A 21,650-nucleotide genomic window follows, 5' to 3' on the forward strand; every position below is an offset into this window, starting at 1 on the left:
TCCTAGTGAAAGAGTTTAATTTGTTTATAACAGGATGTTGGGGTTTAGGGGGATCCTTAGTGTTGGGGAGATATACTATGTTATTTCTAATATCATTAATTTTTTGATTGAAAAATACAGCGACAGCCTCACAGGTTTCACTGGAAGCACTTTGGAGGCATTCCTTTGAGCTACCTGGGTTTAGTAGGCGATCAATTGTAGAAAATAAGACTCTGGGATTACTAGCATTGTTATTTATAATCTTGGAGAAATAGCAGCGTCTCTCAAGACGGACAGTGTTGGACAGTGAAGGACAGTGAAGGAAGTTTCATTGGAAACATAATTTAAAAGGAGGACATTTTAAAGTATCTTGAATTACATTTTGCATATCTCAAAATGTATTTGGGATACAACATTGCATCACACAAGGCACAGGAATTTATTTTAAGATATCTTGAATGGCCCTTGAGTGTATCATTTCAAAAAATAACATGTTGAGGAATCCCAAACTGCAATTAGAATATCTCAAAACTGACATGTTCAAATATCTGTAATTCATTTCAAGATATCTTAAATGCATTTCTTATATATAGGATATGTTTTTCTTTAGAATAATAGTATACAGTACTTTAATTTGCCACATAAAACTCAAGCATTTTTTACAATTCCTTACTTCAAGAAAATAGTACCAAGAATCTGTGACAAAATATATTTCTTCCCATTCACTCTTATTTATAAACATGGAAGGCACATTTTCTTAAAGTGAAACATTTGCTACTTCAAAAGTAGAGATATTCTGTAAGTTTTAAGGTCTTCATTTCACATTTGTACCCTAGTCCCATCATCTCCATTTTAAAACTCAAGAACAGGCTAATTTTTTTTTTAATTATATAAAATAGTTTACACAATTTCATGTGGCAAATGAATATATGCCATGATTGTGAATAAATAATTTTGACTTGCAAAATACTGAATGCATGCTTTAAATTAAATTTTGAAATATCTGCACGTGCATATTTGGCTTGCCATACTCCATATCACTATTTTATTCAAGTGAGTTCTACCCAATTTTCTGGTCAAAATAGAATAAAAAAGAAAAACTTATTGGAATATTTTTTAAAAATATTCTTTGTCATGAGCTTGTCTCATAAATATAAAACTTAAATATTTGTAGTTTATAAATCATTTCATTAAATTGAAATTCTAGTTATGTGATTCTGTTATATTTTCTTACGAATGAATATCCTATAGAAAATATCCTAGAAACTGCACTCGTTAAAGTAGTAAATGATTTGCGAGTGAATGCAGACAAAGGCCATTTATCTGTTCTCATCCTCTTAGATCTGAGTGCCGCATTTGACACCATTGATCACAATATTCTTAGAAATCGCATTAGTCAATGGGTGGGCCTCTCTGGCAGTGTCTTAAATTGGTTTGAATCCTACCTGACAGGGAGAAAATTCTTTGTTAGTTGTGGTAATTACAACTCAAAGACACACGATATCCGATATGGTGTTCCACAAGGCTCTATCCTGGGTCCGCTGCTGTTCTCAATCTACATGCTTCCGTTAGGTCAGATTATCTCAGGTTACAACGTGAGTTACCACAGCTATGCTGATGACACACAGCTGTATTTATCAATAGCACCTGATGACTCCGACTCTTTCGATTCACTAACACAATGTCTTACTGGTATTTCTGAATGGATGAATAGTAATTTTCTCAAACTAAATAAAGAGAAAACTGAAATTTTAGTAATTGGCAATAATGGATTCAATGAGGTTATCAGAAATAAACTTGATGCATTAGGATTAAAAATTAAGACGGAAGTAAAAAACTTAGGGGTAACTGTTGACTGTAATCGGAATTTTAAATCGCATATTCATCAGACCACTAGGACAGCATTTTTTCACTTAAGAAATATAGCAAAAGTTAGACCTCTTATATCATTGAAAGATGCTGAGAAATTAATTCACGCTTTTGTTTTCAGTCGACTAGATTACTGTAACGCACTCCTCTCAGGACTACCCAAAAAAGACATAAATCATTTGCAACGAGTGCAGAATGCAGCTGACAGAATCCTAACTAGGAAAAGAAAATCTGAACACATTTCTCCAGTTTTGATGTCACTACACTGGTTACCTGTGTCATTCAGGATTGACTTTAAAATTCTGCTTATGGTTTATAAAGCCTTAAATAATCTCGCCCCATCTTATGTATCGGAATGTCTGACACCCTATATTCCAAATCGTAACCTCAGATCCTCAAATGAGTGTCTCCTTAGAATTCCAAAAGCTAAACTTTAAAGAAGTGGTGAGGCAGCCTTCTGCTGTTATGCACCTAAAATCTGGAATAGCCTGCCAATAGGAATTCGCCAGGCTTATACAGTAGAGCACTTTAAAACACTGCTGAAAACACATTACTTTAACATGGCCTTTTTATAACTTCACTTTAACTTAATCCTGATACTCTGTATGTTCAATTCATCATAATAACTATTCATAGTGGCTCTAAAATCCGTACTGACCCCTACTCTCTCTTCTGTTTCTTTTTCCGGCCTGCGCCAGCACCACCTACTCAAAGCATCATGGTGCACCAACATTGATGGACTAAAAGCCAGAAGTCTACGTGACCATCATCATCAGGTCCTACCATGAGAACCCTAAATACAAAGAGGACTGTTTGACTTATGTTAGGTAGATTGCCCAGAGGGGACTGGGTGGTCTCCTGGTCTGGAACCCCTACAGATTTTATTTTTTTTTTCTCCAGCCATCTGGAGTTTTTTTTTTTTTGTTTTTTCTGGCCATCAGACCTTACTTATTCTATGTTAATTAATGTTGACTTATTTTTATTTTTTATTGTGTCTTCTATTTTTCTATTCTTCATTTTGTAAAGCACTTTGAGCTACATTTTTTCTTGTATGCAAATGTGCTATATAAATAAATGTTGTTGTTGTTGTTATACAGAACATAATTTTTACAGGAGAAGATTTTAGTAATACCTTCAGCTGAATTTAATATCCATTCATCCATTAGCCAATCCCAGCCAACACTGGGCGCAAGGCAGGAAACAAACTCTGGGCAGGGCACCAGCCCACCGCAGAGCATGCACACACACACACACACACACACACACACACCAGGGACAATTTAGGATTGCCAGTGTACCTAACCTTAATATATTAAATTAAATTCACAAAGGCTTCCTGCCAGCACCATATGCCAAACTCATACCTTCCATGACCTAAATAGTGGCCTTTTTATAATTTAACTACATTAGATTTATTTATTAGTAAAAATGATTAGAGTTACACCTAAACTACTTATATGGCAGAATATTTTTGATATACTCATTATTTCCACTCAGATCATTGATTGATGCCTTATGACTTAAAAAAGTGTAAAATTTACTGGGTTGACACAATTTCAATAGAGATCTAATCAATATTTCAGCTTTCCAGAATGACACAAAGTCACTAACAAAATGACTTTGATTTTGAAAATTTTTCCCATGTGTAGAACACAAGAAGGTTAAGTGGCTAAGGTTATATAGTTATGGATTTAAAGAATTTTTAATGAGGCCACTTTTTGAAGTACTTGACTGTACATGGCAGTTGTGAAGCAGTTACAGTGATATACATACTTTAACAACTGCGGGAATAGTAAATGTGATATTTCCATCCATCATCCAACCCACAATATCCTAACTACAGGGGCACGGGGGTCTGCTGGAGCCAATCCCAGTCCACACAGGGTGCAAGGCAGGAAACAAACCCTGGGCAGGGCGTGCACACACACATACACACTAGGAACAATTTAGATTTAGACCTAACCTACATGTCTTTGGACTGTGGGAGGAAACTGGAGCACACGGGGAAAACATGCAAAATCCACATAGGGAGGACCCGGGAAGCAAACCCAGGTCTCCTAACTGCGAGGCAGCAGCGCTACCCACTGCGCCATCCTGTAATATTTCCAAATAGTTTAAAACATCTTCGTAATTTCTATTTAAATTAATATAGAAACATAACACTTTCTTCTGTTCTGTCATTTGTCATTTATGATCTTCAAACTATTACAATAGTGCAACCACAAACCGTGGAAACCAAGATGGAAAGACTCATATAGCTCCGTAGTACTACTTGTTTTTTCCCCCCTCTTTAACACATACTTTCACTCAAAACTGAACATAAACATTTCTCTTAACTTATGCTGCTATCAGAGGTTTCAGCTGCTGGAAGATCTTGTGCCAAGGTTTACACCCTGTTGAATAAAAGTCCTTGCACAAAAGTCATTTCAGTTGTCGCCACACTCCAAGGTTGTTTCTGGGAGCCTCATGAACCCAGAACCGCTGATAATGTACATGAGGAGGGGCTGGGAAAATGAGTACACTCACCGAGTCAGCAAGGGGGTTGGTGCAAAGTGATTCAGTAATTTTATTTAAAACAACAGTGTTTAAAAGTGTAGTGCGGCAAAATATTATTTAATAAATAATCAAAATAATAAAATCAAGTTTAAGGTGAAGATTTAAAATATCTATAAAGATGTGGTTAAAACACAAGGCAGGAAATAGTCCTAAAAACTCCCAGCTGCATCCTTCTAAACAATTGACGTCTCCTCTGCTTACCCTAGATGGGATCCTGCAGCCAGAGGAGGTATCCTTCTGACAGGCAGAGCCAACCATTTAACTGGGCCTGTTATCACTGGCTCCTGGCAGGGTGTGGTGCTGAGCCTCACTCCTCTCATTCTCACTGCCACTCCTCAGCCTTATGTGAGAGCTCTCCTGGGCAATGGATCACTCCAGCTCCTTGAAAATGCTCAGCCAAAGTGACTCTCTTCATCCTCCTTGAGCGTAGGCCATAGGCTCCTTCTCAGGGCTTTTTACAAAGCTGCCTGCCTTCGTTCTACCGCACATTGGCATCTTCCGATACTGCTGTTTCCCTCATTCTTTCCATTAACCTCTGTCTCTTCCTATCTCTTTTTTCACCTTTCTGATTACACCATGCAGTCTGCCTTTATAGAGCCAGTTGAATGCAGGTGCTGTACTCCACCTACTCTGAGGTGTGAATGAAGCACTTGACTGAACTGCTCATATTTGCACATAAATGTTCGATCAGCCCAGCAGCCTCAATCAAAATCGAAGCGGTGCATGAATATTTATTCATGCATCTGTATTTGCTTGGAGTTGTCACAATCTGGGACTCCTAATTATTTCTTTAAAATTTGGAATGCCGTTAACCTCTCTCTTCACATTCTAATATAGATGCCATTTCTGAGGATATAAAGGAGCTTGGTTGAGCTACTATTTGCCAAGAAAAAAAAATCCATCTTAATTTTCAAGAAAAACTGTGTGTACTTCATTGTGACAATAATGCGGTCAAACATATTAAAAAGCAATTGTGAAAAATGGGCCACTATTACTATAGAAACTCAAGCACTGGAATGCCACATTGTATCCGTGTCTGAAGTGAATTGTACTAGATGGCAAAAATAGAAGAAATAATGATGGTATTACTGGTATTAATGATATTAATGAAAATGAAAATGTAGAGGTTGGCAATCACATAATAAACTAATATTAGACTATTTATTATTAATCATCTAATATTTAAACTTATATACCAAAATCCCATATACTACTAATAGACTAATAAACTAGTTACTAGTGATCCCAGAAAAGAGGTGTTTAATTTCACAGGGCACTCTGATGGTTGATGGCAACTCTGGTCTATACCGGCAACTGAGAAGGATGGCTGTGAGGATCCTGCAAGTGACACTCCATCTATGGTCTAGTGACCCACATCCTGCTTACAAAGGAATCGAAGCATTACGCACATCCGAATCTGTTCCTCGAATAGTCGCAGTAAGGGCGGCTGATGGAACAGTTCATATGGATGACACCGCAGTTGTGATCCGCAGGGCTGTCTATTTTGTGCATCTGTTTAAAGCTGGTCCTACGGCTAGAACATTGGATATCTCTGGGTCCCCAGTTTTTGAAGCTGATCCTCCAAATAGCTGTGAACCACCCAGTCTCACTGAGATTGCACAGGTGGTGAACCAGCTGAGGATTTGGAAGGCTGCAGGGATCTGCAGTGTCTGGGGTGAACTTCTCCAGGCTTGTGGCATGGCTGTCCTCCTGACGTTGCAAGCAATCTTTGCTTCAATTTGGTGGATGGATGATATCCCAACTGACTAGACAATAGGACATGTCATCTCTATCTGGAAAGGGAATGACGATTGCTTGGATTGTGGCAACTACATGGGGATAACACTGTTCTCAGTGCTGGGTAAGGTCCTTGCTCCTCGCCTACCTGTGACTGGAGCTGTCTGGTTTTACACCTAAAAAGTCTACTACCAACCAAATCCTGGCACTGAGGGTTGTCATGGAGCGCAAACGTGAACATCAGCAGAGTTTCTTTGCAGCCTTTGTCATTTTTCATAAAGTGTTCCACTCAGTTGATTGAGCTGCCCTGTGGGACATCCTGAGACTTTACGGGAACCCCTCAAGGCTGCTGGATATCATGACCAGCATGTACAGTGTTACTGTGAGTGCTGTGCAGAATGGAGGCAGAACCTCTGCACTTCTCCCAGTTGATTCTGGTGTTCATCAGGGGTGTGTTTTTGCTCCTACTTTGTTCAATGCTTGGTTGTACTAGGTGTTGGGCAAGGTCGTGGGGGTGGCTGTGGGGTATCTGTTGGCGAAGAAAGACTTACTGATCTTGCCTTTGCTGACAATGCTGTGATCTTCATGGAGTCAATGGAGGCTCTGATCAGGGCTCTCAAGAGACAGAGTGGGGTGTCTGAGTGTCTGGGCTTGCAAGTTTCCTGGATAAAAACCAAGATCCAGGCCTTTAATGACCTCTTGAACACAGCCATCAGCAGTGTCTGTCTGTGAAGAAAGTGTTGATTGTGTCAGGAGGTTTACTTACCCTGGCAGTGACACTTATGTCTCTGGTGACTCTTCCTATGCAGTCAGTAGACGGATTGAGTTTATGAGGTCAGTGGAAAGGGGTGTGTGGCTCTCACAATATCTTTGCAAAAGGATGAAGGTCTAAGTATTTAGAATCCCGGTGCTTCCTGTCTTGCTATATGGTTGCAAGACATGGATGCTATCCAGTAACCTGAGATAAAGACTAGACTCCTTTGGTGCTGTTTCTCTTTGGAGAATCCTCGGGTACCACTGGTTTGACTTTGTGTCAAATGAGCAGTTGCTCATGGAGTCCCGAATGAGGCACATTACCTGCATTGTGAGGGAGCATCAATTACAGCACTACGGCCATGTGGCACAATTCCCCAAAGGGTGATCCGGCTCGCAGGATCTTCATTGTTGAGGACTCAAGTGGCCAGACCAGGCCAAGGGGACACCCATGTAACACCAGGCTGCAGCAGATAGATGGTCATTTCCGGAGGGTGGGACTGGACTGTGTGACTGCCTGGGCGGTTGCCAACCAGGATCCCAAGCTACTTTGTCATGTTGTTGGTGTGGCAATGCACTGTATCAGTGCATGCTCCTCAACCTAACCTGACCTGTGGTCAGCTGTATTTCCCAGTCTGCTTGATTGCTTTCCAGCAATTAAGATGGCACTAGGTATATACTGTGTCTCCAATGCAAATTTACTTTGCCTAGGGCAGCTAATAATAAGGTTTCTTAATTAAGCTGTCCATTAGACAGTTTTCAGGCACTCAGAATATAAATAATTTATCCTTTTAAGACCAGCCAATTAATCTGTTTCCCAGTTTTAGCACAGCAACAGCCCATACTAGGAATTCAATGATATCTGCGTGGAAAGAGCTTATGAAATGAGTATGCAGCCCTTTTTATATCAGGTTCATCTAAGTGCTTCTGAAACCGTGATCAACAAAAATCCAATAAAACCTGAGGCTGCTGTTGACACTTTGAGTGTATGCTGAATTCAACATTTTTGTACATGAACATAGCTGTAAGTTATGACCAAAACCAATGTTCCCTCTAAGGAGTAGCATATAGTAAGCAAAAAAAATTGTTTATGAGCAACATCTTGTTTAAGCCAAAAATTTATGAGCACCAATTTTTGCAAAAAGTACGAGCAACGCCGTTGGAATGAGCGATCGTGCGGGAAGTATGAGCGACGCTCTGAATTCGTGTGAGCAATCGCTCACGCGCTCAGCTTACAGGGAACATTGACCAAAACCCTTGTCATCTACTGAAATAACAAATTTAGATTTAGATTTGTGCCTAAAAAAGTTCTATTTCATCTAATCAATATGCTCGCACCAAAATAACATTGTTTTTTATGATAGCATAGCATGTACACATGATCTTCAAACTGGACAGAAATATAAATAAATACGTTTGCTGAATTTGTCCTTTAGTACACAGCTATTGTTGGTAAGACAGTGTCAGAGCAATGCATAGATTACTGTAAACTATTAAGTGCACATTATTTTTAAACGTTATAGACTAATATAACATAAAATATCAATAACATTATAAAGAATATAATTAGAAACCCGTTAGTTTCTAAAGTCCCTGAACTGACTGTTAAAGAACAGACAGTTGTGTTAGTAGTTGCAATTTACACTGTCCCACCTATCATTAAGCTATTGTACACACTTATAGCTTTTGTTTACTTTTTAGGCTTTAGTTATTCTTTTGTAGTGCTTTGTTTATAATTTCTTTTTTCATCATTTTATGCAGATTTTATTTTTTTGTCTCCAGCCATCTGGAGTTTTTTTTTTTTGTTTTTTCTGTCCTCCCTTGCCATCGGACCTTACTCTTATTCTATGCTAATTAGTGTTGTCTTATTTTAATTCTTACTTTGTCTTTTATTTCTCTTTTCTTCATCATGTAAAGCACTTTGAGCTACATTATTTGTATGAAATTGTGCTATATAAATAAATGTTGTTGTTGTTGTTGTTGTTATTTCTCCACCTCAAACCACAAAAATATGTGCCAGACCACTCATTCTGTGTGTTGATGCTTAGCATTCATATCTGTCTTTACAAAAACACATGCATTTATCCACTAAAACTAATGTTTTAGTCCTGGGTGCCCACTGAACAGTGCATTTTGAAGATAGCCCTATATCAAGACTCATTACTTCACATCACTGGCCTCAGCTCCAAAATGACATTACAGGATCCTGCATAGGGTCTGCCACTGGAGGTTTGCAACCAGACTCCATTAGCTGGAGCAGGCATAGAGAAGTCTAGCACTGGAGGTATGCAGCCAGACACTTCTCCAAAATTTAAGCAGCACTCACATAGCTCTTAACATGGTGAAGTGATGATAGATGAGAAAAACAGGAATGCATACAAGAAAAACAGCACATCACTGATTAATACTGTTCAAGAAAGAATTATGATGTTTCATCTCTACTATGTTATTTAGCAAACAAATATTAATCCTGGAAAACATGACAGTAAATATCTACAGTACTCTTAGTTTTAGCAACAGGTTTGCATTAAACTAACCTATTTTATTATACTGTTTTACAGAATTGGGCATTGTTTGCGTAATGTGTATGGTTTAAATTTAATAGATAGTGTTCTAAAAGCAGGAAATGCATATTATATGTCATGAAGTAGCAAGGCAAGACAACTGCTACTATATCTTGTGTTTTGTTCAGTTGTTTTCATTTAGGAAATAGTGCCTTTGTTGAATAAGTTGTCCTGTTTATTTTTCTACTTGTCTGTGATTTGTGGTTTTCATGAAAATGCACTGACATAATGACTTCATCACCGAGGAAGCTGACAGCTGTCACTCAATTACTACAATGTATGGTGTTGCCAAACAGCAAAAAACAATGTGTTCTGTCCTATTAATATTCCGTGTCTCTTTTAAAACATGTTAGCTTTTATCACTTTTATAGCTGTCTGAAATTAATGAACTTGAATATTTTGTATTGGTTTAGAAGTGTTGTAATAGAAGAGATAGAACAACACAAAGAAAACAAAGTGTTATCAAAAAGGCACAGTTGTTAAAAATCAATACATAAATAAACTACAGGGAAGGATGGCCAAAGAGAGAACACACTGTTCAAATAAACAAGTTCAAAACAACAAAATGCATCTCCAGGAATGCCTATTTTCTTGTTAACTCCTGTCTGCTAGGTAGTGCCGTAACTGCTTGCCCTGTTACAGACTGTGGCACCACACAGAAGCTCTCCATTTTTCACCTTCACTGTCTCTTTCTGCCTCCTTCCTCTTTACCTAACTCATCTCCTAACTTAAAACTCAAATGGCCTCTGGCAAATGTTTCCTGTTGAACGATGTAACTTCCTCCACCTACAATTAGCATATAATTAAGAAAAGAAACTTACAAGGGCAAAAACCCACAGCCGATTTGGCCTAGCAGAACAGAAAGATAACATGTCTGCCACTGTAAAGTGTTTGAATCAATGACTGATCACAGCCCTTGCACACTCAGTAGAACAATCTGGCCTTACTAGTATTATTCAGTTAACCAAAAAGTAGATGTTAGTCAGTACATTAAAAATGTGGTGTTTTAAGCCATGTCAGGCTCTAACTCTAGCTTGAAGAATTGGAGGATAAACAAAAACACCTGACAAGCTCTTAAGATCTTCAATTCAATTAAATTCTTTATTGTCATGTGTACAAGTACCATGTACAATGAAATGCTTGCTTGCATGTGCCCCCACAGACAGTGAACATAGACAAAAAAAAACAAAACACAATAAATAAATGAATATAAATAAGTAAATAAATAAAATCAGAATCCTAAGAATAAATAGAGACAATGGCAGAAGTATATGTGCAGGTAGAAGTGGAGGTGACACAAGGTTACCGCTTGTTCATGAGTCTGATTGCAGTTGGGAAAAAACTGTTACTGAACCTGGAGGTGCGTGTCCGAATGGACTTTTGGGAGGAGGGTGAAAAGTGACAGTGGTGGGTGGCTGGGGTCCCACCTGATACGGTTCACTTTCCTGAGACAGCGTGTAGTGTGGATGTCATGGATCGCAGGAAGCTGTGTGCCCTCGATCTGCTGTGTTGTATTCACCACCCGCTGCAGAGCTCTGCAGTCCTGAACTGAGCAGTTGCTGTACCAGGATGTGATGCATCCTGTCAGTATGGATTCCACAGTACACCTGTAGAATCTGCACAGGGTTGTGGGGGACATCTGGGCCTTACTCAGTCTCCTGAGGAAGTTGAGGCGTTGTTGGGTTTTCTTGACTACTGCCGCAGTGTGACTTGACCATTTAAGGTCATCAGTGAGGGTGACTCCGAGGAACCTAAAGCTTGTTTAACCCCTAATTCTGCACGATCAATGATGATACCTATGGGTAGAATAAAACACCAAAGTCTGGAAAAACAATAAGTTAGGAAAATGGCATTACATTAAAGTGAATATAAGGACTTACCTTTTTGAAATTTGGAGTATGTTCTTATTTTTCTTCATCAAAGAGATATATGTTTTGATTATTAAATATTTTTACACAATTAATTTGAGATAAGATATAATGACACGTATAAGTAGAATACATAAAATACAATTTCTAATAGCATTTTATGATATCACGTAGGTAAAAAAGGAGCCCAAATATACTTTGTGGTGGTTAAAAAATTTTCATAGGCCACAGATTCTAAATCAAGTGATATAAAAAGAGCATTTTTTGACTCTTGTAAATTGTTGGTTGTAAATGGTATATGGCCTACTGTACTTCATATTTCTTAAGCATAACATTTTTGAAAAAAGTTCCTCATGATGAAATCGTAAGGTAAGATTGTTGGCTGCAACAGATCTGATTAGATAGCAGGGTCGTTGATACACTTTGCTGACAAATTATGTTGTGAGATAAATGTTATAATCTGCAGATAGCATAGACATAATTTTTCTTTAGTGTTGCACATAAATACAAAGAACATGTTGTAAGATATGGCCGGCCATGTACCCCGGCCAATACCCCAAGCGCCTGGTGGAGCCCTCCTTGCAGCATGGAGGTCCCCAGAAAACCAGCAGGGCATTATGGACCATGTAGTTTTTATGCACCGCCCTGCTGGATGCCATGGGGGCCACGAGAGGGAGCTGCAGGGAGGACCGAAGAGTTCTTCATGCCCTATGACCCGGAAGTTCGTCATAGGAAGAGCGACGGGCTTCCGGGGTGAGAAAAAACATTATTTACCCTGACCCGGAAGGAATAAGGACTTGTGGACTGTTGGGAAGGAACACCTCCGGGTCAGGGAATATAAAAGGACTGTGGGAGCTCCCAGACGATGAGCTGAGTTGGGAGGCAGGGTGGCTAAGCGTCTGGGAGTGGAGGTTTATTATTGTGGTTTATTGTAATTTATGAGAATTGTGGAGAGGAGCGTGCTTTGTGCACTTTATTATTATAATAAATATCATCATTGGATTTTTACCTGGTGTCTGACGTATAGTCTGAGGGTGCAAGGGTGCGAGAAGCATCATAATCTGTTACAATTGGCGTAGCCGGCAGGATTCTCTGGCCGTCAGTTTGGCAAAGGACTTGTATTTAAAAAAAAATTTATTGTGGACAGAATACCCCGGGAAGACAGCGTCGACACAAACAGGAAAAAACACCACTATCCCTATTTTCAAGTCCGTAATGGGGAAGAAGACAAAGCAGAGCGCCAGTCACAGCGGAGGTCTAAAGCTCGGCATTGCCTACGCTCAAGGCGAGCCATGGAGCAGCTACGAGTTTTGGGAGAGATTTCCGGAGGAAGACGTCTCCGACGAGGTATGTGCTGGGAATGTACTTTACAATCTTTTTAATTTAACACATGATGTCCCATGTACATACCTCCCAGATGTCCATCCGAAGGCTCTGCGGGAGGCAGAAGACAAACCCGAAAGCGATGGCGCGCTCGTTCAGGCAAACGAGCAACCCGAAGGACTTCCGCATTACGGGTGCCGGCAAGGGACACGTGACCTACCACGAAGGATTCCAGGAAGGTGACGTTCCATGTTCAGCTGTTTGTGGCTTCACCCAAGAAAAGACGGACTTGGGTTTTCCGAAGGGGAAAAGGGAGATGAGCGAAGCACCGCTCTCCCTACAAAAAAGTAAGGAGGTCCGGGAAATGACTGATCGGTCTGTCGACAAATCGATGCAGACTGATCGCAGTCAGCCAAAAGCGCACCGCGTCCTCCAAAAGAGCTCCAAATCCCAGGCTCCCTTGCGGGACCTGTCGAAGCACGTGCCAGGAGCGGCCGTGTTTATTGGCTCCCAGCCGGAGGGTAAGGCTAATGATGGCTTGAGCGTGCCTCGGTTGCATTGAATAAATTTTGGGCGTGCACGAGCTGGAGAAGTTGCTTCAGCCCGTGCACAGTTTTTTACAGGTGGTGCAAACAATCCAGACGATCGTTGCAGACTTGAGAGGAGCGGCTGAAAAGCCTATGAACAAATTAAATGAGTACCTGCGGCGATTGTCTCGGAGCCACCTGTCTTAATTGATTTAGCGGTACAGGTAAGTAAAGCCGGTACCGTATATAATGAAATAGGGACGAGAGTGACATGGGCCCGCGTTTAATCCATAGCGGGTGCCAAGTGGATGCGTGCCCTACAAGAGAGGCGGTACGATAACCGAGTGGCCAGCGGAAGGGCTAATCGATCCGGGCAGCTACACAGTGCTGACTCCGGAGCGAGACAGTCCTAAAGACGCCGCCACCGTAATTTATAAAGTAAAAGGGGTGCAGACAGTAAAGGGTCTCTCTTCATCTAGTAGAGAGACTCAGACTGTGGACAAGCCCCAGATCAAGCAGGAGATCCCGAAAATAAAACGGGGGTCTCCTGACAAAGAAAGAGAGAAAGCACCATTAGAGGCGGCAGGGTTTCACTCCCAGCAAAACAAGGCGGACCTAACATTTCCTAATTGTTTTCAGTCCCGCAGGGGGAGAATACCAGGAGGACGGAGGCAGTGCTACAGGTGCCGAAGGTTGGGCCACATTTGGCGATACTGTCCTTGGAGAGTGGGGACAAGATATCAAACTGGAATAATATTCCCCCTAGGTTCTCCAGGGACCAAGATATTCAGATTAATCAAGGCTCAACCGGAATGTCCTCTTGGAGGAAGACTTCCCTCTCGGGGCAGGCCGCTCCGAATCTTTATAATTCGTCGCTGGGGGGGGAATACTGTAAGATATGGCCGGCCATGTACCCCGGCCAATACCCCCAAGCCGCCAGGTGGAGCCCTCCTTGCAGCATGGAGGTCCCCAGAAAACCAGCAGGGCATTATGGACCATGTAGTTTTTATGCACCGCCCTGCTGGATGCCATGGGGGCCACGAGAGGGAGCTGCAGGGAGGACCGAAGAGTTCTTCATGCCCTATGACCCGGAAGTTCGTCATAGGAAGAACGACGGGCTTCCGGGGTGAGAAAAAACATTATTTACCCTGACCCGGAAGGAATAAGGACTTGTGGACTGTTGGGAAGGAACACTTCCGGGTCAGGGAATATAAAAGGACTGTGGGAGCTCCCAGACGATGAGCTGAGTTGGGAGGCAGGGTGGCTAAGCGTCTGGGAGTGGAGGTTTATTATTGTGGTTTATTGTAATTTATGAGAATTGTGGAGAGGAGCATGCTTTGTGCACTTTATTATTATAATAAATATCATCATTGGATTTTTACCTGGTGTCTGACGTATAGTCTGAGGGTGCAAGGGTGCGAGAAGCATCATAATCTGTTACAATGTTTACTCATTCAATACATACACTGCCATGCTTATAAGTGATTTCTTGCTTGCATTATTTTAATTTTACAGTCAAATAGGTGATTTACCTTACTTGGGCTAGCGGCTTGACTTTAAGCAGAAGGAAAGGTAAGCGGTGTAACAAACAGAGTTCTGTTCAAGTCAGTCTCCTTGTGCTCACCACTGAGAAGCACCCCATGGCATGATGCGGCCACAACCATGCCTTGCTATAGGGATAGTATTAAGCAAGTCATGGGGGTGCCCAGTCCTCACCAGACATGGAGTTCTGCCCAAAGAGATTAGCTTTTGAATGTTTTACACATTTGCAAATCTTCCTGAAAACATGTTTTCACTTGGACATTATGGGTTACTGGGTGTAGAATAATGGGCAAAAATGGCTAATTAATTTATTTAAAATTAAATCTACAACAAAATAAAATGTGTAGAAGTGAAAAGGGTCTGAATGCTGTTATTTTTGGCCCTCAGTTTAAAACTGAGTTTGACACCTCTGGTGAGGAATGACAGCCAAACAAGCAGACATAACAAAGACCTCACCTAAAATAGTTTGTTTTTTCAAATGGACTTAAAGTTGTTTAAGCAGCACGGAAGTAGCATTTTGAAGGGATTGGCATATAGAGGTCAGATATTAACCAAAAGAACCTTTCCCCAAATCCAATATTTTACAAATTCTTAGTGTAATGTCAAAGCAGAGTTGTAACCTAAAGGAACTTATTCTTTTCACTAGTGATGTTAGGTGACAGCTCCACCAAAAGACCACACCCACTGCACCATGTGATCACGCCCTGTAACATAATGCTATGGCAACCGCCCTGTATCCTTGGAAACAGGGGAGATCTCCAGCAAATAAAAAGAAAATAATTGAAAAAATCTGGACAAATAAGGGTATTGATTTTTAAAACTGATTTAGCAACTGTTCCTTAGACAGACAACTGTTTTATATTTGCATTGCCTGATTTGTTCCTTTAAAGAATATACAGTATGTAATATCAATTAGCTCTATATGATAATTAGAAATTAACATTATACTCACTAGTTTATTTGTTTTTATTTTTTTCCAAAATCTAAAATTACTCATAAAGAGTTTAATTGTTGGCTTACTTAGCCTTAAGCTATATTGAGCAAGGCCAGCAAGGAAAAGCAGTGTTTGTCATCATCCTGCCATAAGCTTACTATATTGCTTTTCTAGCATTCTACGCAAAAGAGTTTTCAGTTAAAATATGGGGAGTGAATGTACAATGAAAACACTGTATTCATAGATTTGCAATTCCCAGATTCTAGGTAGCTGAAACATTCATTACTTCATAATTCTTAACTGGACATTTTAAATTGCTGCTTCATCAGCTTGCTTTCAGCTGCAGTAGTCACCATTTCAAATGCTGTAATTATGCATTAAGTTTCAATATTTTGCTGCATTCTCTTCTACAGTTCTTCAGCTGCACATACTGTACATTTTAAACTTTCGTAATGATGTCAGAAGAATGGAGAATAATAAGCCACAATACCACAAAATTTGATCTGCAGAATGAAAAGTGATACTATATATATGACCAAGAAAGATATATGTAAGTGGTCATAGCTTCATAAATAAATTACCAATATGCCTTTTCAACATACAGTACTCTAGTAAGAGCAATGAACTTAATTGTGTATATTTATATTTTCCATTTTCAAATAAGATGAAAAAACCCTGGCACTGGAATTACATTCTTAATTAAAGATTCATTTGCATAATCCACATCTTGAATATACTCTTCATGATTTCTGAAACTATTAGACTGAAATTAATTATATAAGACGTTTCAAAGACTCCTTCTGGCTAAGACATTGATAAAAATGGTTTGCTATTTGGTAATGAAAAAAAAAGGAATGAATGAAAGTGTCTTTTATTTTATTTATTATATTTTTTTATTAAGGTGCTACTTATGATTTGATTAGCTTAGTGGATTTTACCCACCGGTAAAGCTGCAGGCAGATCAAGAACAAAGATCCACCTTGGAAAAAGGAGAAAGCTGAAAATCAATTTTCACATTTAATGTTTTGAAGGTACACTTTCTTAATCCAAACAACTGTTGTGGGGGACCAAAGCCTGTCCCAGCAGCACTTTGTGTAAGGTGGGGCACAACCCTCAGCAGAGCAGCAGCTCATTGCAGGGCCCACTCATGCACACAGGGATGATTTAGCATTACCGGTCAACATGGCACACACACACACACACACAGTGATCCTTGAATTTGTGGAGGTATAACAGGTTTACTTGGTGGAAATCCATGTGGACACAGGGAAAATATGCAAACTCCACTGACAAAAATCATAACCACTACATTACTGCGTCCCCTTTAAAGGTTTGTGCTCATTCTGATTTTAACTCACTATAATTACATTTTGATTAGTGGCAATTTGAATGAGTGTTTTTAATAGTCAAAATGGAGGGACTTTTTCCCTGTGACTCCTATGGAGCTTTCAATTAGACATGTGTATAATTACAGTTTCTGTGCTGTCAGGATCACACTGGGACTTCATCCTTGACTTCTGTTTTGTTTCATTTTTCTGCATTTTCCTGTTAATTCTCTTTTCAGTCTATTTTTGAGTGTATTGTTGTTTTAGAAAGCAATTATTTCTTAGCAATGTTCTTTCTGTTATATAATTGTCTTACAGTTTTTTTCCCTTGTTTTGTTATGGATTAACAATATTTTACCATTTTCAACTTCCATAAACTTTCAGATGTACTGTCATTAGGGCAGTCGCCTGAGGCAGCTTTATTTGGAAGCCTTCCTTGACCACTAGGACTTTGAGTTTTCCTCTATGTCCTTGCATCCCATACTCTGTGTTGGGAACTCAGGTCAAAAGAAAAACAAAAAAAATATATTTTATGATGCCAAAACAAGTATCGTTTAATGAGTACTACTACAGTAAAAACATGACAAAATGGCATTTAAGAAGGCTCAGGGGCACAAAAGGAGATCTGATCATTGAAAATGAGAAGGAAATAGCAAAAGAGCTGAACTGAAATATTTCAACCAAGTATATGTGAAGGAAAAAACAAATGGAATGCCCAATACAGAAGCAAAATTCTTCTCTATGTTCTTAGATTTTAAAATAGAAGAGTCAGATTTACTTCCAGTTCTCAGTATGGTGAAAACTAACATAACCCCACGACCTGATGGGATTTTTATCAGGTGTATTGAAAGAAATGAAAGACATCTTCTATAAGCACTTATTAGGCATATCTGAGCAGTCACTTTAGAAAGGAGAAGTACCAGAGAACTGGAAATGTGACTCCAATCTTGATGAAGAGAGAAAAAATTGATCCTGCTGATTACAGATAAATAAATCTTACTTTTGCACCATGCTAAATTATTAAAACTGTAATAAGAAATACATTAGAAAAGGAAATATATGAAAATAATATACAACCAGCGAGCACAGGTTTTTGAGAGGAAGATCTTGCTAAATCAATCTTTTAGTTTTTATTGAATAAGCAAATGCAACAGTTGATAAAAGCAAAGCATAAAATACATATAATTACATATACCCTCAAAAAGTTTTTGATATAGTCTCACACAAAAGATTATTTGTGAAACTAAAAGCTGTAGGAGTCAGAGGTAACCTACAAAACAGGATCTCAAGTTGGTTAACTGGCAGGAGACAAAGAGCGCAGAACAGTCCTTAAGTGCTCTGTCCTTGGCCCGCTACTTTTCCTGAATTATGTTGCTGACATAGATTTTGGTATAGTTAGTAAACATGTGAAATTCATCACTTGTGAATACTTCAGCAATACAAGAATATGTTAGTTGGACATGCAAGTAAGAATTTCACCGTACTACCGACTATATAGCTATTACTACTACTACTATTACAACTACTGCTACTACTTATACAAACATTTTTTTGCTAAATTCAATGATCTTTAACACACAGAGGTGCTATACAACATGACAAAGTTACAAAAAACAAAAAATCCCTTCAAATATAAAATGTAACATCCACAAAATAATGCTTTTATTTTCTAAACATCACAAAAGCAAATTCAGTCTATTCAAAATTCTATTTTAAACATGTAATTATGATTTGTTGGAATGTAATTATGACTAGTCAAAGTAAGGCATTAAATATTAAAATAGGTTATTATGGGGAAATTCATTTTCAGTACCACAATGATGTACAGTAAATCCATGTGAATCCATGGGATATGTGAATCTCACATATTCCCATATCCACTATTATAACATGTGTAATGCATTTTGTGACACCTGCAGTCTAATTTCAAATATTCATGACAATGTGGAGCAGAAAAAAAAATTTGAAAGGCCTAGCGCATATCAGCAACATCTGAGATTTTACAATAACTGGTCTGAAATGTCTGAGGCTGCGCACACACTACACTGAATGGATCAATGTGTGTCTACCCAGTGCCGAGAAGCGTGGGTAAGCCACTAAACCCCATTAGTGATGGTGACCGGGGCTTAAATTTGTTCCCCACAAAAGAGGAATTCCCAGTAAGTGCAGGTCATATGCTTGCACTAGATAATTTCCTGTTGTTTGTACATGCCACCTGTTGCTACTACCAAACAGATGGTTTAGCCAAGCTGTGGCCTCCAGCAGAGTACTTAGAAGAAAATCGAACTTAACTTAACTGACTGTAGAGGAATTAAAGATCAAATCAAAGATTTTCTGTAGGTGAACTTGTGGAATGATCATTATGGTGCCTAGAGGGACTAGAGCAGAGGGTCAGAATATCCGCCCAACCCCATGTCCCCTGCTGTTCCTCCACCGGAGCTGGCATCCCGCTTGAACCCAACCCTGTTCTTCCCATAAGATCAATGCCTCAGTATCTGCAGTTACACTGTTCATAGGATTATTCAGGAACTTAAACCCTGTATATAGCAATTTTTAACATTTTAATGTCTTGAAGAAAGCCATATTTTACACATCTCACATTATTCTCACAATCAGCAGGTGAGGGGACGCTGGCACACGCAAGTTGCTGCCACTCCTCCCTGTTAACAACACTTTTCACAAAATTTTCCTTAATTCTACACTTTCTCACGCTTGTTATATTTCTTTTATTTTATGTATAGTTCGTGGATACAGCTGACTTGAATTGCATACATTTGGCTTAATATTTACAGATTTTATGTACTCTACTTTGACTGGGAACAGCTGAGTCTGTGGTTAGCGGGATGAGACCTACGAACATTTCTTTGTACCTGGCGATCTATGAGCCTGGGATGATCTGTCTCTGTGATTATATTCGCTATGCTGATCTGCTCCCATTTCATCTTACAATACTCTATGACTGGGAACTGATCTGATGTTTATACTAACCTGGCTTATGGCTCCAGAGCGATCATGCCTGAAATTACCAAGCATTATTGTTTGTGGCTGTGTATTGGAACCTCCAAATCCTGCTACCTCATCCTGCTATACTTTCTGCTGCTTTGCTATTGCCGCTCATCTCATCAACGCTTCCACACCCGCCTGTCCTACCAGTTCCGCTGTGCTGTGCTGCTTCTCCACTGCTTTTCAGATAAGTATTGCCCAGTTTCATGCTAAAATACTCTAATACTCTAATTAAACATTTTGTCTAGAGCAAATGGTCTGACTGAAACATCCTAAAAGACGCCAGTATTTTACAGCGCCTGAAATATGTACATCGTGGGGTCAGGTCGCCACCACCGCCGGGCTACGAATGAAAAGACAACCGGCAGCATTTGCTCAGGAATAAGCTGTCCTCCTCATGGCCCTGGAAATAGAAGTGTCAGTGTGCCAAATTTACATTATGTGGAAATAAACTCTGATCACGGCTCTGTGCAAAAAGAATCCTCATTAATTAATATTGCATTGTTTAACTCGAGATTTCTTAATGGCAAAGCATTATTGCTGTCAGAACTCACTGACACCAAACTTGATATACTGTATCTAACGGAGACTTGGCAAAAACCGAACAAATTTATATCTCTCACAGAGGTGACTCCACCTGGTTTCACTTTCCATACAGAACCTCACAGCTCTAGACAAGTAGGTGGGCTAGCAGTAATTATCAGAGCAGACTTAAATATCAAACAAATCCCAATTGACTGTCCACTGTCTTCTGAGTGCCTGGCTCTTAAACTAATTACAGAATCAGGTCCTGTCTCACTCATTGCTCTTTATCATCCCCCAAAATACAATGCATCCTTCTTATCTGATCTGATTGAACTTTTAACCCACCTAAGCTCTTATTCTCAGAGAATTATTGTTCTCGATGATTTCAACATCCATACTGACACTACTACATCTAAACTGAGAAATGAATTCCTATCCTTACTGGACTGTTTTGACTTGACACAACATGTTGATTTTCCCACCCACTCTGGTGGTCATATACTGGATCTGATCTGCACTTCTGGACTATCTGTTGCCAATATTTACAGCACTGATTTGGAACTCTCTGACCATAAAGCAATATTTTTCACTGTCTCACTGCCTTTCCCTCCTCTTACCTGTAAACAACAAATTTCTTACAGAAACCTTAAAAATATCCGTCCCTCTATCTTTTCTGGATCCATTTCTGATCTTTAACTGTCTGCACCTATTCCATCAACACTAGATAGTCTTGTTGACCACTATAACTCATCCCTTCATTCAGCATTAGATAAAACAGCACCTTTAAAACATAGGGATGTTTCCTTTAAACATTCAGCTCCCTGGTATAATTCAGAATTGCAATCTATGAAAGCAGCTGTCCGACGCCTTGAGAGAATGTCACATAAGACTAGCCTCACCGTGCACAGCCAGGCTTTCTCTGACCACCAAAGAGCATATAGAGAAGCACTAACTGCTGCCAAGAAAACCCATTATGGCAGAATAATAGAAAGTGGCCACGATAACCCAAGGATTTTGTTCTCTGTAGTTAATAAACTACTCAAACCCGCATCTGGCCCAACTACCTCCTCTACTGAAGTCTGTCAGGAATTCCTCCACTTTTTCCATAACAAAATTAAAGATCTAAATAACTCAACTAACATAAA

The 21,650-nt window shown here is 39.6% G+C and overlaps 1 protein-coding gene across 4 annotated transcripts in view; it reads right to left on the reverse strand.

Moving 5' to 3' along the window:
* mgat4c (mgat4 family member C) overlaps positions 1-21,650 on the reverse strand; it is an 817,959-nt gene that overhangs the window by 534,940 nt on the left and 261,369 nt on the right. The window lies entirely within an intron of this gene.

Source organism: Polypterus senegalus, chromosome 8 (genome assembly GCF_016835505.1).
Source record: "Polypterus senegalus isolate Bchr_013 chromosome 8, ASM1683550v1, whole genome shotgun sequence".
Lineage (NCBI taxonomy): Eukaryota > Metazoa > Chordata > Cladistia > Polypteriformes > Polypteridae > Polypterus > Polypterus senegalus.